This window comes from Coptis chinensis, chromosome 3 (assembly GCF_015680905.1).
Source record: "Coptis chinensis isolate HL-2020 chromosome 3, ASM1568090v1, whole genome shotgun sequence".
Classification (NCBI taxonomy): Eukaryota; Viridiplantae; Streptophyta; class Magnoliopsida; order Ranunculales; family Ranunculaceae; genus Coptis; species Coptis chinensis.
In genome coordinates this window covers 5,423,292-5,437,461 of record NC_141458.1, presented here as the reverse complement: position 1 = coordinate 5,437,461, position 14,170 = coordinate 5,423,292, and positions in this window count along the sequence as shown.

Genomic DNA, 14,170 nt, shown 5'->3' with positions numbered 1-14,170 from the left:
TCCAAAGCTATTACTGTTTGAACAAGTTGTAATACAACTGACAGAGAGTAAATTGTTAGCGAAAAAAAATAGAAAGAGTCAGTGTTGATTTTGTATTAATATTTTGTATTAAATATGAGAAGTGTTCTACTAAAAGTAGACTTCTCTATGCAGTTTTAGGAATTAAGTTCTAATTGATTCATTCCAGGATGCATGTATTGTCCAGGCCTAGTTTTAGGTCCCCCTGAATTTGTTCAATCTCGATACTCATTCTCAATTGATGTTTAATTCTGAACTAGTCAAGATGGTAACATGGTCGTGTGGTTTTATATATTCAAAGTGTAGTTCGTCTTGTTGGTAGTAATGGAGATGTATAACAATCGTATTAGCGAAAGAGACATGTTTTTATTGTGAGCAGAGCTGATGAGCATCTTTTACTCACCTGGACAGAATTTCGCCAAAGATTTGATTTACAGTATTTTCCACAAAGCCTTAGATCAGCAAAGACTAGAGAGTTTATGGCTTTGAAACAGGGTATGATGACAGTGTTTGAGTATGAAACTCAGTTTCACCGATTATCACGACTCGCTAATCGGGTCTATCTAGATGAAGCCGAAAAAGCCAGACAATTTGAGGAGGGTTTAGCTGATTACTTGAGGCCACTTGTGAAAACTCGCGAACACAAAACACTTCGTGAGGTTATTGACACCGCTAGAATTTTGGAACAAGATCATATAGATCATCCAACAACTATAGACACTAATAAATATGAGGGTGGTGACAAAGGAAAGCAAGTTCAGCAGTACCATCAAGGACAACACCATCAGAAAAGGCAGAAAACAGGAGCATCATCATCGTCTACTGCTACTGCTACTGCTAATACAGAGGACAGGCCGCCATTCTATGGTCATTGCTATAATTGTGGAGACCAGGGCCATGTTGCTAGGGACTGCAAGAAACCCAAAGTGCGCCGAAGTAAACATGGACAGAATGGGCATAGACAGAATGGAAATAGGCAGAATGGGCAGAGGCAGAACGGATATAGACAGCAGGGATTCCACAGTGGGTACGGAGGTGGTCAACCCGGACAGGCTATTGAGCCAGCACAGGGACAAGCGTATGCCTTAGCACCCAGGGAGCCGATTCCTGCCATACCGATGCAACAAGTAGCTCAACAAGGACGAGCTTTTGCAGTTTTATCTAGAGATAACGGAGCAAACGGAGCAGTAATAGAAGGTATATTTTTAATCCATCGTAGACATGCCAGAATACTTTTCGATTCCGGTGCTTCTCATTCGTTTATATCACATACTTTCATGCTTGGGTTGGCTATTGTTCCTGATATGCTAGTATTGCCTTTAGAGGTTATAACCCCGTTAGGTGAGACTACTATACTTGACCGAGTTTGTAGGCAGTGTTCAGTCAGTATGGATGATCTAGAATTACCTATTGACTTGATTGTATTATGCATGTATGACTTTGATGTGATATTGGGTATGGACTGGCTTTCAAGTTATCATGTGAAGTTAGACTGCTACATGAAGACTGTGAGTATTGAGCTCCCTGGACGAGAGCCGGTGGTCATTACAACAGTTAAAGGTAATGATTTAGTAGATGCTTTTTTAGCTTTTTTGGAGGATGGAGAGCATGGTGTTGGAGTGCCACCGGTTGACAGTATTCCCGTGGTGGCTGAGTTCTTGGATGTCTTTCGAGACATTCCAGGTTTGCCCCCTTCTAGGGAGATTGATTTTTGTATTGATCTAGTCCCGGGTACTACTCCTATTGCTCGAACTCCTTATCGTATGGCACCTACCGAGTTGAGAGAGTTGAAGGCCCAAATCCAAGACTTGTTGAAACAGGGTTTTATACAACGTAGTATATCTCCTTGGGGTGCACCAGTTTTGTTTGTTAAGAAGAAAGATGGTTCGCTTCGGTTATGTATTGATTTTCGTGAGATGAACAAAGTTACTATTCGTAATAGGTATCCTTTGCCTAGAATAGATGACTTGTTTGACTTGTTGAGGGGAGCCAAATGGTTTTCTAAGATTGATTTGCGGACAGGTTTTTATCAGTTGCTTGTTCGAAAGACAGATGTGTCTAAAACAGCTTTTGTGACTCGATATGGCTCATTTGAGTTTTTGGTTATGCCTTTTGGGTTAACCAACGCACCAGCTTTCTTTATGGATATGATGAATCGAGTTTTTAGACCTTATCTTGATCAGTTTGTAATAGTTTTTATCGATGATATATTGATTTTCTCTAAGACCCGCGAGGAACATGTTATTCACTTGCGAACCTCACTTCAGACTCTTAGAGAGCACCAACTGTATGCAAAACTTGAGAAGTCACGAGTTTTGGTTGCAGGAAGTTAAATTCTTGGGCCATGTGGTATCTGGAGGGGGTGTTTCTGTCGATCCCTCAAAAGTTGAGGCAGTGCTGAATTGGGAACAGCCTACTTCAGTGACTGACATCCGGAGTTTCTTGGGATTAGCTGGGTATTACCGACGATTCATTAAAGGTTTTTCTAGTATTTCATCTCCTATGACTCAGTTGACTCGCAAGGGAATACCGTTTGTGTGGAATGAACGATGCCAGCAAGCTTTTGATACTTTAAAGACCATATTAACTACAGCTCCAGTGTTAACTATTCCTCAGAGTGGAGTTGGCTATGTTTTATTCACAGATGCATCACATCAAGGTTTGGGATGTGTACTAATGCAGGATGGTAAAGTGGTGGCTTATGCATCTAGACAACTAAAGGTGCACGAGCAAAATTACCCTACACATGATTTAGAGTTGGCAGCTGTTGTGTTTGCACTTCGGATTTGGAGGCATTATCTATGGTGAGAAGTTTGAAATCTTCTCAGACCACAAAAGTTTGAAATATTTATTCTCTCAGAAAGAATTGAATATGAGACAAAGACGATGGATGGAGTTGCTTGAGGACTTCAGAGTCTCAATTCAATATCATCCTGGCAAAGCCAATGTTGTTGCTGACGCGTTGAGCAGAAAGCCACGAGCTATGGCAGCATACTTGATGACTTATTGGTGGCGACAAATCGATACCCTTGTGGATTATGACATACATCAAACGGCTCGGGAGCCCATGGTGTATTTAGGAGTCGTATCAGTACAACCCATACTCATGTCTAGAGTAATTGAGGCTCAGATTCATGATGTTTGGGCTCAGGCGAGACTTGTTGACATATCATCTGAGGGCACTTCAGAATGGACTGTTGGTATTGATAAAGGATTACGTCTAAATGGCAGACTTGTAGTTCCTAAATCAGCAGAGTTAAGGAAGGAAATTTTAGATGAGGCTCATCGCATGAGGTATACAGTGCATCCGGGGAGTACTAAAATGTAGAAGGACTTAAAGCGCCAATTTTGGTGGAAGAGGATGAAAAACGACGTGGCAGAGTACGTGTCAAAGTGTTTTACTTGTCAACAAGTTAAGGCAGAACATCAAAGGCCAGCTGGACCTTTGCAACCATTACCAGTGGCAGAGTGGAAATGGGAGCTAGTGACCATGGATTTTGTTGAGGGGCTGCCTAGGTCTAAGAGAGGACACGATACCATTTGGGTGATAGTGGATAGATTGACTATAAGTCAGCTCATTTTCTAGCAGTACGGAAGACTAATAGTATAGATGACTTGTGTAGGCTTTATATTCGGGAGATAGTTCGCTTGCATGGGGTACCAGTATCTATTGTTTCTGACAGAGATAGCCAATTTACTTCGAGGTTTTGGAAGAGCTTCCAGAAAGCGTTGGGCACCACTTTAGATTTAAGTAGGGCTTTTCATCCACAGACCGATGGACAGACTGAGAGAGTGAACCAGATACTCGAAGATATGTTGAGAGCATGTATTCTCGACTTTAAGGATGGTTGGGAGGACCACTTACCCTTAGCTGAGTTTGCCTACAACAATAGATGGCACCATTTGAAGCTTTGTATGGTAGACCTTGTAGGTCACCAGTGTGTTGGGCTGAAATTGGTGATGCCACACTTTTAGGTCCAGATTTGGTTCGTGAGACTACAGAAAAAGTAGCCTTAATTAGAGATAGAATCCGCACTGCACAGAGTCGGCAGAAGAGTTATGCAGATAGACGACGCAGACACCTCGAGTTTAAGGATGGGGATTATGTATTACTTAAAGTTTCTCCTATGAAGGGCGTAAAACGTTTCGGCAAGAAAGGCAAGTTAGCTCCAAGATTTGTGGGACCTTTCCGTATCTTGAAGAAGGTCGGATCTGTTGCTGCTTATCGTTTGGAGTTACCAGAGAGATTTTCTGCAATTCATGATGTTTTTCATGTCTCGATGTTGAGGAAGCATCTAAGAGAGGAGGAAGAACCATGCGTCATAGCCTTAGATGAGTTGGAATTGCAGCAAGATGCTACATATGAAGAGAAGCCAATTAGGATCATTGACAGAAAAGAGCAAGTATTACGGAACAGGGTCATTTCCTTAGTTAAAGTACTTTGGAACCATCACGACGAGCGAGAGGCTTCTTGGGAGCTGGACGCGGACGTTCGAGAGAGGTACCCACAGCTTTTTGATGACGAGGTACTAAATTTCGAGGCGAAATTCTTTTTTTAGGGGGAGATAATGTAATACCCCGTATAACTTTATACTATATTCAGTATTCATTGTTTGTATGACACTAAATAAAGTATGTATGAGCTTATTTACTGGTTTGGGCTTCATTCTTTCTATTTGGGCTATTTTAAATTTGGCCCATGAGTTAGGGTGGACTTAAGTTTGCATAGTTGCTAAACATGAGAAGTGGTTTGACTTGTATTTGAAAACTAGTTGAGAGTGTTGTGCGCCGGGTAGTTTGTGAAAGAGAAAAGGGGTTAGTTACAAAGGATAAAAGAAACAAAGAAGAATACTTTGGACTCTATTCATTATTCTTTCAAAACAAAGAAGCAAAGACTGGTGGGTGAAAAGGAGAAACTAGTGTGCTGATTCATTTCTAAGGGGAGGAGTAATATTGTTTTAGTTCATCTTTTATTCCAGGCAAGTGATATCTATAACCCTCTTTTGTTTCTAGAATAGGATCGATTATTGAGAATGGGTAGTATGATCAATATTGTATAACATTATTGTTCTAATAAATGGGTATCACATGTTTTAATTCTACTGAATATTATTGTAGAATTTATGTCATGCTATATATGAGAATCTTGTTCCTTTCAGTGATTTCCCATGTCAGATAAATAAGTGGTGTATTACTTGTTTACTGTTGTTGATAAACTATCCTTGTTTTATATGACAGTGCATATATTATATTAGCCCATATTATACCTTATACTCTTGGTAGTAGACCAGAATTGGGGATGACACTACTCAGTTTACCATGTGCGGCTATTGTGCATTACATGTGTATTATATACACGAACGTATTGTTGTTGCAAGCTTATTTGGTTATGAATTGATTTCTCCCTTAGTCTTACTGTCAATACTATGTACACAACTTTCAGATGCAAGGTATTTATTTAGTACGTTGGTATATCCTTCATTAATGTTAGATAATCCTACTTATATGTGTATGTGTCCTTATTTGGTGTTATGTATACATTTGAGATGATCTCCTATATTTTATACAATGGAAGTTTGTAGACTTCACTTGTTGGGCGCGTAGCTCACTCCTTGTTTTATATATTTTTCAGGTGAACGCTGACTTAATACGGAGTGACGAGTAGCGTATTAGTTAGCTGGTTCTTAGAATCTTAATTCTTTCAAGTTGTAATAAGTGGAGGACTCATTAAGTCTTAAACCTTATTTATTCATTTATTGGTTGTAAACAACATTTAATTTCCTCCAATGGTAGATCTATTTGACCTAATGAAGCTAAGGATTTTGATTCTACCTTTGTAAATGCAAGTGTCATGTTGATTTGACTGTTCTGCATTTGCTCCAAGAAATCCGGATTGTCAGACCGGCCGGCTGATAGCTATATGGATTTTGGGGCGTTACATTTTAGCTGGCCGATTTCCACTCACATGGTTTCCACAAGATTACAAGAATACGTAACCAAGCTCCCCATAACTTCAATGCAACTCAGACCAGATACTGCAAAAAGTTATCTTGGATGAACATATAAGTTAGTTCTACAATGGAAATGACATATTTGCTTTTGGCCATGGATTGAGCTACACCACATTCAATTACAATAGCATTTCAGTGACTCCTAAATTTATTTCACTTGAATGACAGTTATCGATGAGATGCAGACAAATCGGGTCCTTAAATTGCATTACTTGATTTGGTGGAATGTAGACTTTAGATATGTGAAAATAGTTGTTTGAAAATTGAAATGTTAATATGGTTTCGTTGGTTATGAAATTTTGTATGTTATGTGTTAATGTGTCATCGTGTCGAGATGTACTGTTTTTCTTCTTTGGATTTGAATTTTGGTGCTTATTAGAATCGAAATTGTGGAAAGAAATGATTTTGACGCCCGCAAGACCCGTAAAATACCGTTTAAATAGTTTTACTTTTTAAATAGATTTGTAGTCGAACTTGATTAGATATTTTGATGAATTAGTATATATTTGGCTACTTGTGAATTCTGGTGTTTCAATTGCTTCTTTGGAATGTATCTATTATTTTTTTTTGTTCAAGACTCTTGCTATCGTTGTTTAGCCCGGAGATAGTTGAAATGCTGGATCCGCCCTTGGTGTGGCTTGCAACATATTGAAGTCTAGTATAGCAAGTTCAATCAAAACTGGATTCATTTTCTCTTCTCTCTGATATGCATCAATGTAATATCTAGCCTCCAACCTAGGCATTCTCCAATGCAGGGGAAGCTCCAAGGCATGTGTCACTTCTTCAGCTAGGCTAGGGTGTATATTTTCATTCAGAAGCTTCAAATGTTTCAAAGTGAAGTCTTTGGCTTCATGTTAAGTATTTTCATCTTCTAAACAAACATACAAAATATGATGATTTCTGTTCTTCCATATTACCCAAATAACAACATATGGTAACATACTCCAAATAATCGATCCGAATTAGACTATTCTGCAAAGCATTGGTTGGAGCATGAGAGTCCATACCTCCAAAGCAAAGCGGCAATGCAAGAACACATGACTAATGCTCTCCATAAGCATATTACACATAGTACAAATGGGAGAAACCGCCGTACCTCTACGAATTAGAGCATCCGCCGTTAAGATACGCCCAAGCATGACACACCAAAAGAAGAACTTCACTTTTAGAGGAATAGGGATTTTCCAGACAACTCTTGAAGGAAAAGGGGTGGATCTTTGTTTCGAGGGACGATCATGTTTACGTATTTTATCATAGAAAGAGCTAACAGAAAAGGTGTTGGTCTTGGTCTACTGCTATAAGCAACTGTCCATTTCATCATTCAATTAGACTGTCTCGAGTAACACGGTTAGATTAGCATATTGTTTGACTTCCCATTCATTCAAACATCTTCTCAAAAACAGATTCCATGCGAAATGACTATTCTGCATGTGTCCAAACATCTTTTTAAGTATTGTGCAGATCAGATTATTCGTCGTTATATTACATTTTACACCCCAATTTCCGCATTAATATTTAAAACAATTATATTCAATTATCTGGAAACCCGGGGTGAAACAAAACCCATAACCTTGTTATCAAACACGATATATACAAAACTGAAATCAAAAGAAAACTAAAAGGAACAATCTTTAAATCACATTATTAAACTACAAAGAAACTAACTAACTCTATTACATCTGTCTCAAAACAAAACTGTACCCTTAAGAAAATCTTAAACCAGAAGACTCCAAGAGCAACTCCAAATCATGTGTCCTTATCCATTGCACTCCACCATCTGTGTTCCCAAGAACACACCCACGTTGCAAAACAAAGTAAACATGGGTCAGCAAATTGAATTTGCTGGTATGAGTAGATTAACAACAAAATATATATAATAATCTTTCAAATATAACATTACCAACCATTTCAACTTGGAAAACAATATAGTTCCGTTTTCCAAAACGGCGTGTAGTTTCTTCCCAAGTAAGATTTCACCCCCAATATACAAATTCCAAGAATCTCATATAACAATACTCATCATTCCCACTTTTCAAAATAACTCACAACATAAATACCACTTACATTCCATTGATTAAATGCACATATGATAAACTAATTAAATATGAGTTTGGTATACTTTACCTTTAAGCCAACACGTCGTCTTATGGTAGGATATTTACGTCCCTGCAGAAAATATTAATAGATCCTACCCTCTTGCAAAACAGAGTTAGACATCACAATAAAATGATTTATCTCAGCCAGTCAAATTTCCATTCATAACCAAATCTCATTTAAGATATTTAAGTCTAATTGATATAACCTGGTTCGTCCCACATATTCAGAGAATACCACTTATCGTAATACTTATATCAAGGGTAGTCATTTATATGACATCATTACGTCATAAAGTTTCTGTGTGCATAACCATAGACCTCAAACTATCACAAGTCATTAATATTTTCGTAATAACATATCAAGTTATAGTCATTTCACAGTCACATAGAAATCACAATCATTTACTAATATTATTCACACTCACACTTCACATCCATAACATCACACAATTCATATACTTTTACTTAAAAACCACTCGTCTATTTATGAGAATGGGGAAATATCACACCTAAGGAGTACATTCATCCCTTGTGAGTATCAACTCATACAAACCACGTATATATTTCTCATAAGAAATAATATACATCATAATATATAAATATTCATTTGCAATAACTCAGTCACACATAAAATCAATATTTTTCTTTAATATCACTCATCTACTTATGAGAACGAGTAAAACTCACAACCAAGGAGTATATTCATCCCTTGTGAGTATCAACTCATACAAACCACGTATATATTTCTCATAAGAAATCACATATATCATATGCAATAACTCCATCATACGTAAAATCAATATTTTTCTTTACTTATTAATTATCTCGTTGACTTATTTATTAAAAGACACAGCCCAACCTTTAGTTCCTACTCCATGATTTGCACTACACACATTTGCCAAATCACACATATCTGTGTGCCTCACTCACACCGAGTACCACTACAAGACATATGTCCCAAGCGGGATATCGCCTCCATAAAACATACTTTCATCTTGTAAACTCGTAACTTGTGAGTCACAGCCATCTCTGGGCTTTCCATACACATAATCACAAAGCCTCCTTTGGGCATAACAAAATATCAGGTCATTCATGTCACATTCAATGAATACCTTGGGTCATTCCCACCACATTCAAGAAATACCCATCATAATACTAATAGGTCATTCATGGCACATTCAATGAATACCTTAGGTCATTCCCGCCACATTCAAGGAATACATATCATAACACTAACAGGTCATTCATGGCACATTCAATGAATATCTTGGGTCATTCCCGTCACATTCAAGGAATATCCACCTACATTCCCATACGTTCAAGGAATACAGCCCACCCGCAAAGCGAATTCCTTAGTTCCTCTCTAAGGCGGCTTTTCACATGACATCATTAGTCATAAACATTGCTTTTCATCACAGAGGCGTGGAGAGATCTAAAGATGTGGGCGACACATTAAATTTTCACCGGATATTTTTACACCGGATTTTAACACTCAAAAGTTATCATTTATTATAATATTTTCATTATATTATAAAATATACATCATCTCAAGCAATAGAATCATTAATAAATATTCTAAACACAGTAACCAATCAAATCACCTCATTATCCATTATATAAATCATAAATATCAAAAGGTTCAATCAGGAATAATGCATTAATTAAATGTCTCGTGAATACATTTTAAACTACCACAATCACGTACACAATTAAATATTAACATTGTACACATATAGTTAATTATCACAATAACTAATAACTAATATATAATATATAATATAGTATAGTGACTGCACTTTTGCTCAAAGCTGCCTACGTATCCAAATCTTTTAAGATTGGAATCAAGCTTTCTTAGTTCTTATCAGCCACATAGTCAATGCTATAGTTTTTCCTACATTCATCCAAATGATATGTAACTTAAATATTTAAAAACTAGGGTATGTAGACATACTTTTTCATGTAGAACTCGAAGTCTCAACATCAGCCCATCTAGAATAAAACTTAAGTCGAAAACAGTAAAAATCCTAATTTCCAGCAAACTAGATTTCTGACAGACTATCTTCCGAATGACACAACTTTTTTCACAGGTATCCAAACGCATCGAGGCTTTTTGTGTTGCAAAGCTGACACACAGAACTTACTTTCTCATGTTTTACAAAAGTACTCAATCTTATTCTAAATGTGCCAAAACTAGGCCCAAACACAGTGCGCAGAAACTGATTTCTGACGCACTATTTTCTGCTAGTCAAACTTCCATACACCATAATTAATTCCGCAGGCCTTGGAATGCGATGAGGCCAATTGGAATACAAAGCAGACTTCCAAATATTACTTTTTCATGTTTTCATAAAAATCTAGTTCAAACTCTAACTAAATTAAAACTGGACTTGAACACAGTGTGCAGAAACTGATTTCTGACGCACTGTTTTCTGTCAACCAAATTCCAGACATCATATCTACCACCACAGACCTCGGAATGTGACGAGGCCAATTGGGTTGGAAAGCAGACACATAAAACTTATTTTTTCATGTTTTGGCAAGAGTTTGAATCTGACTTTAACTATGTGAAAACTCGATTCCAAACCAGGCACAGATCGGATTTCTGCAGTTAAAAAATTTTGACGTGCCAACTTCCGAAGGGTGTAACTCCTTCTACATAAACCAAAATGCTATGGGGATTTTTGAGTTTGAAAGATGGCGGATAACACTTATTTAACATCCTTTAAAGAAAACCAAAATCAATCTCTAAACACATTGAAATTCGTCTCCAAATCAAACAAAATTCCTGACTCGAACATGAACAAAACAACACCAATATTGGAACAAAGTGTACGCCCATGTCAGTACTTATAAATATGATTAATAGAAGGAAGGGTTCTTGCTCAAGTAGGATCAGTATACAAAAATTAATAGATAAGTTCTAAACTAATATACAAGTGAGGCGCATGCCCATTAAAGTCTGACTTAGCGTTAGCCTTAGCCTTATATAATTATTAAGTGATAAAAAATTCAAGGATGTGAGTACCTACTGTGTACTCGATCAAAAACCATATATTCATGTCTTCTTATCTTAGAAATATTTGTGACCACAAGTTCCTACATCCTTAAATTAAGGGACCAAACCTTAGACAAAAGGAAATAAATTACTAGTATGACATAATCTGTAGGTTTGATCTATATAAAGAGAATCCACCATCAATCTAGTATATTAACACACATGAATTTAAACAACATGAAGCTAACGTCGATATATCCATACTAGTTGCTTCCCATGAGACCATACCAAATAATACCCGTAATATCTATTCTAACCATACCTTGTCAATCCACATGACAATGATTTCCACAAGAATAAACTCTTAGGTGCCAACACAGTATCACAACTTCACTAGTGCCATACTACCATCTGGTAGGTCAAGTAAAATTTAAGATAACATTGAATAGATTCATGGAACACAGAGAAAAATCACATGCAAAGCAATCAAGCATTAGCCCTTAAAGCTACTACTGTTAATTAAAACTTCAATGTATAAATCTTTGTACGTGCATGTTTACCAACAACCATACTCCTCAAAAAAATATATATATATATCAAAACTAAACTGTGGAGCCAGCATCCCAATAACACAGTGCCATCTATGTCGATCAAATTAATATTATTTTGTTTAATCTCAAAGTTCCACTAATAGAAAATTAAATACATAACTAATCTAAATCTCATTAATAAATCAATTATATAAAATTAAGGTTTAGACTACTCACTCGTGATACGCTCCTGTTGCCAGCAAATCCCCAGTAAGAAACCTTCATTTTCTTCTTTGAGTAAAACTCTCTCCCTCTCTCCACTGTTTAAAACTCTCTCTCTCTCCACTATTTAAAACTCTCCGTGTAGACTGTAGACACCATTTTTTTCAAAAACCCCTTGAAAATAGGGAATGGGGTTTATCCTATTTACCCTATCTCTTTCTAATCTTTATCCTTTTTATTTTTATCTTATCTCTTATTATTATTATTATTATTATTATTTATTGTACTAGAAAAATATTAAATAAAAACACGGGGTGTTATAAATTCACTCTAACAAACGAGGGGGTTCCGAGTACTATATAAATGTGAGAAAGAAAATTTATGTTTCCTCACAACAAACAACTAGATAGAAAAAGATGATGAACTCGTATGATTAATACGCATCTTCAAAAACCAACAAAAAAAAAAAAAAAAAAAAAAAAAAAAAAAATGAACAAATTAGGTTTTCAGGAAATTGGCTTGGGTGCCGAAAGATTTGTGAGTCAGATGTTCTTCCTTGTGTTGGGTGGCTTGTTCTCAATTCAGGAAAACGCGTTTTGCAGATTCTGCAGATCAAACCATTAGGATGCAAGGTCTTGACGTGATTTTTGAGAGAAGTAAACATATGAAAAGTGATAGTGCAAAGACTTTAAACGGCCCTTCGTCTTCTTTTCTTTCAACCTCGCAAACCTTCCTTCCTTTAGCCATCCGAAAACAAAATAATCAAAATTGAAAAGTTAAAAAGTTAAAAAAAGAAAATTTTAAACCCTAAAAAGAGATAGAGATAAACATTTTATACTTAGGGGCCTTGTTAGCAATTTGGGATACGGCAAAATTCAAGACGGAAATAATTCGAATTATTCGGTGATTAAAAAAAAACGGATGCGGTCAAATATTCGGTCAAAAACTCGCAATATGGCAATTATATGGTGTTTAATTAATACGCGTTTTAAACGTTTGGTTGCAAAAATTCGGAAGTAAAAAATTCGTGATATTATATTAGTAAATATTAATAATAGTTGTCATTCTTTACAACATAACAAACATATATAAACAATTTAGCTACAAAAACATTGAAACCAATTGAATAGTCTACATAGGTACCTTTATTTATTTGTTCTTAGATTGAAATTATCGTTCAAATTTCAAAATACACACACTCCATGACATGACAATTTAAATATTGTCCAAAAAGTATAAAAACAAAGCTTTTGGATTAATTTATCACTAAAAATGTAAGAGTGAGGACATAGTACATAAAAAATAACAAAAACGCACCTGAATTTTCATTCATTTTTTTTTGGTGCCGCAAAAATTCGTATTATTCGTTTCAAAGCAAAAAATCGCGAATTATTGTGAATCTTTCAAAGATTCGGAAGTATTATATGTTTTGCCCTTTAAAAATTCGATTCACGAATTATTCGTGAATAATTCGGCCAATTGCTAATAAGGCATAGGGGCAATATAGATAGATGATCATTTTATAGATTTGAAGTTCTTGAAAGCAAGATATATATAAGAGCTTTCAATAAAAAGGACGAAATAGTGAATGTAGCTCTTGTCCGGAACGGACTTTCATAATTGAAGGAAAGAGGGGAACATGGTATGTGGAAATGTATGTGATTCTAAACCAATTTTCATCACTCAATGATTTTCAAGACCTTCGAATCTATAAAATGTTCATCTATATTGGCTCTTGGTATAAAATGTTCATCTCTATTTCTTTTTTTATTTAGTAAATAATGGAGAATATAGATGTAGTTAATATTTTCTCCTCAATGAGAATATTTAATGTTGGCCTATCTAGGGTAGGGGTGTTCATGGGTCGGTTCCAGTTCGGTTCTTACTGGTTTCGGTTCTATTTTTAACGGTTTTTATCGGGTTCGGATCTTTTGGTTTTTTTTTCTTATATTTAGAAAATTCGGATTCATAGTTACATACCCATTAATTAAGTCGGTTCCGGCTCGGGTTTGGTTCATTCTCGGATTATATATTATTATTGCTAAAATTATTTTTGTACGTATGTAATCTATATTAAAGTTGGTTTTTAGTGTGATAATAGTATTTGATACCGATATTTTTGTCCTAAATAATATAATAGTCTTAAATTCAACAGTTTTTCAAAATTTTCTAAAAACTTTAAGTATATCTAATAAATTATACGTACACGTGTATTTTATGAACACATGTACAATATACTATACTACTATACGTACCTGCATCATCATATATATAATAAATATGACAATCCCCACCACT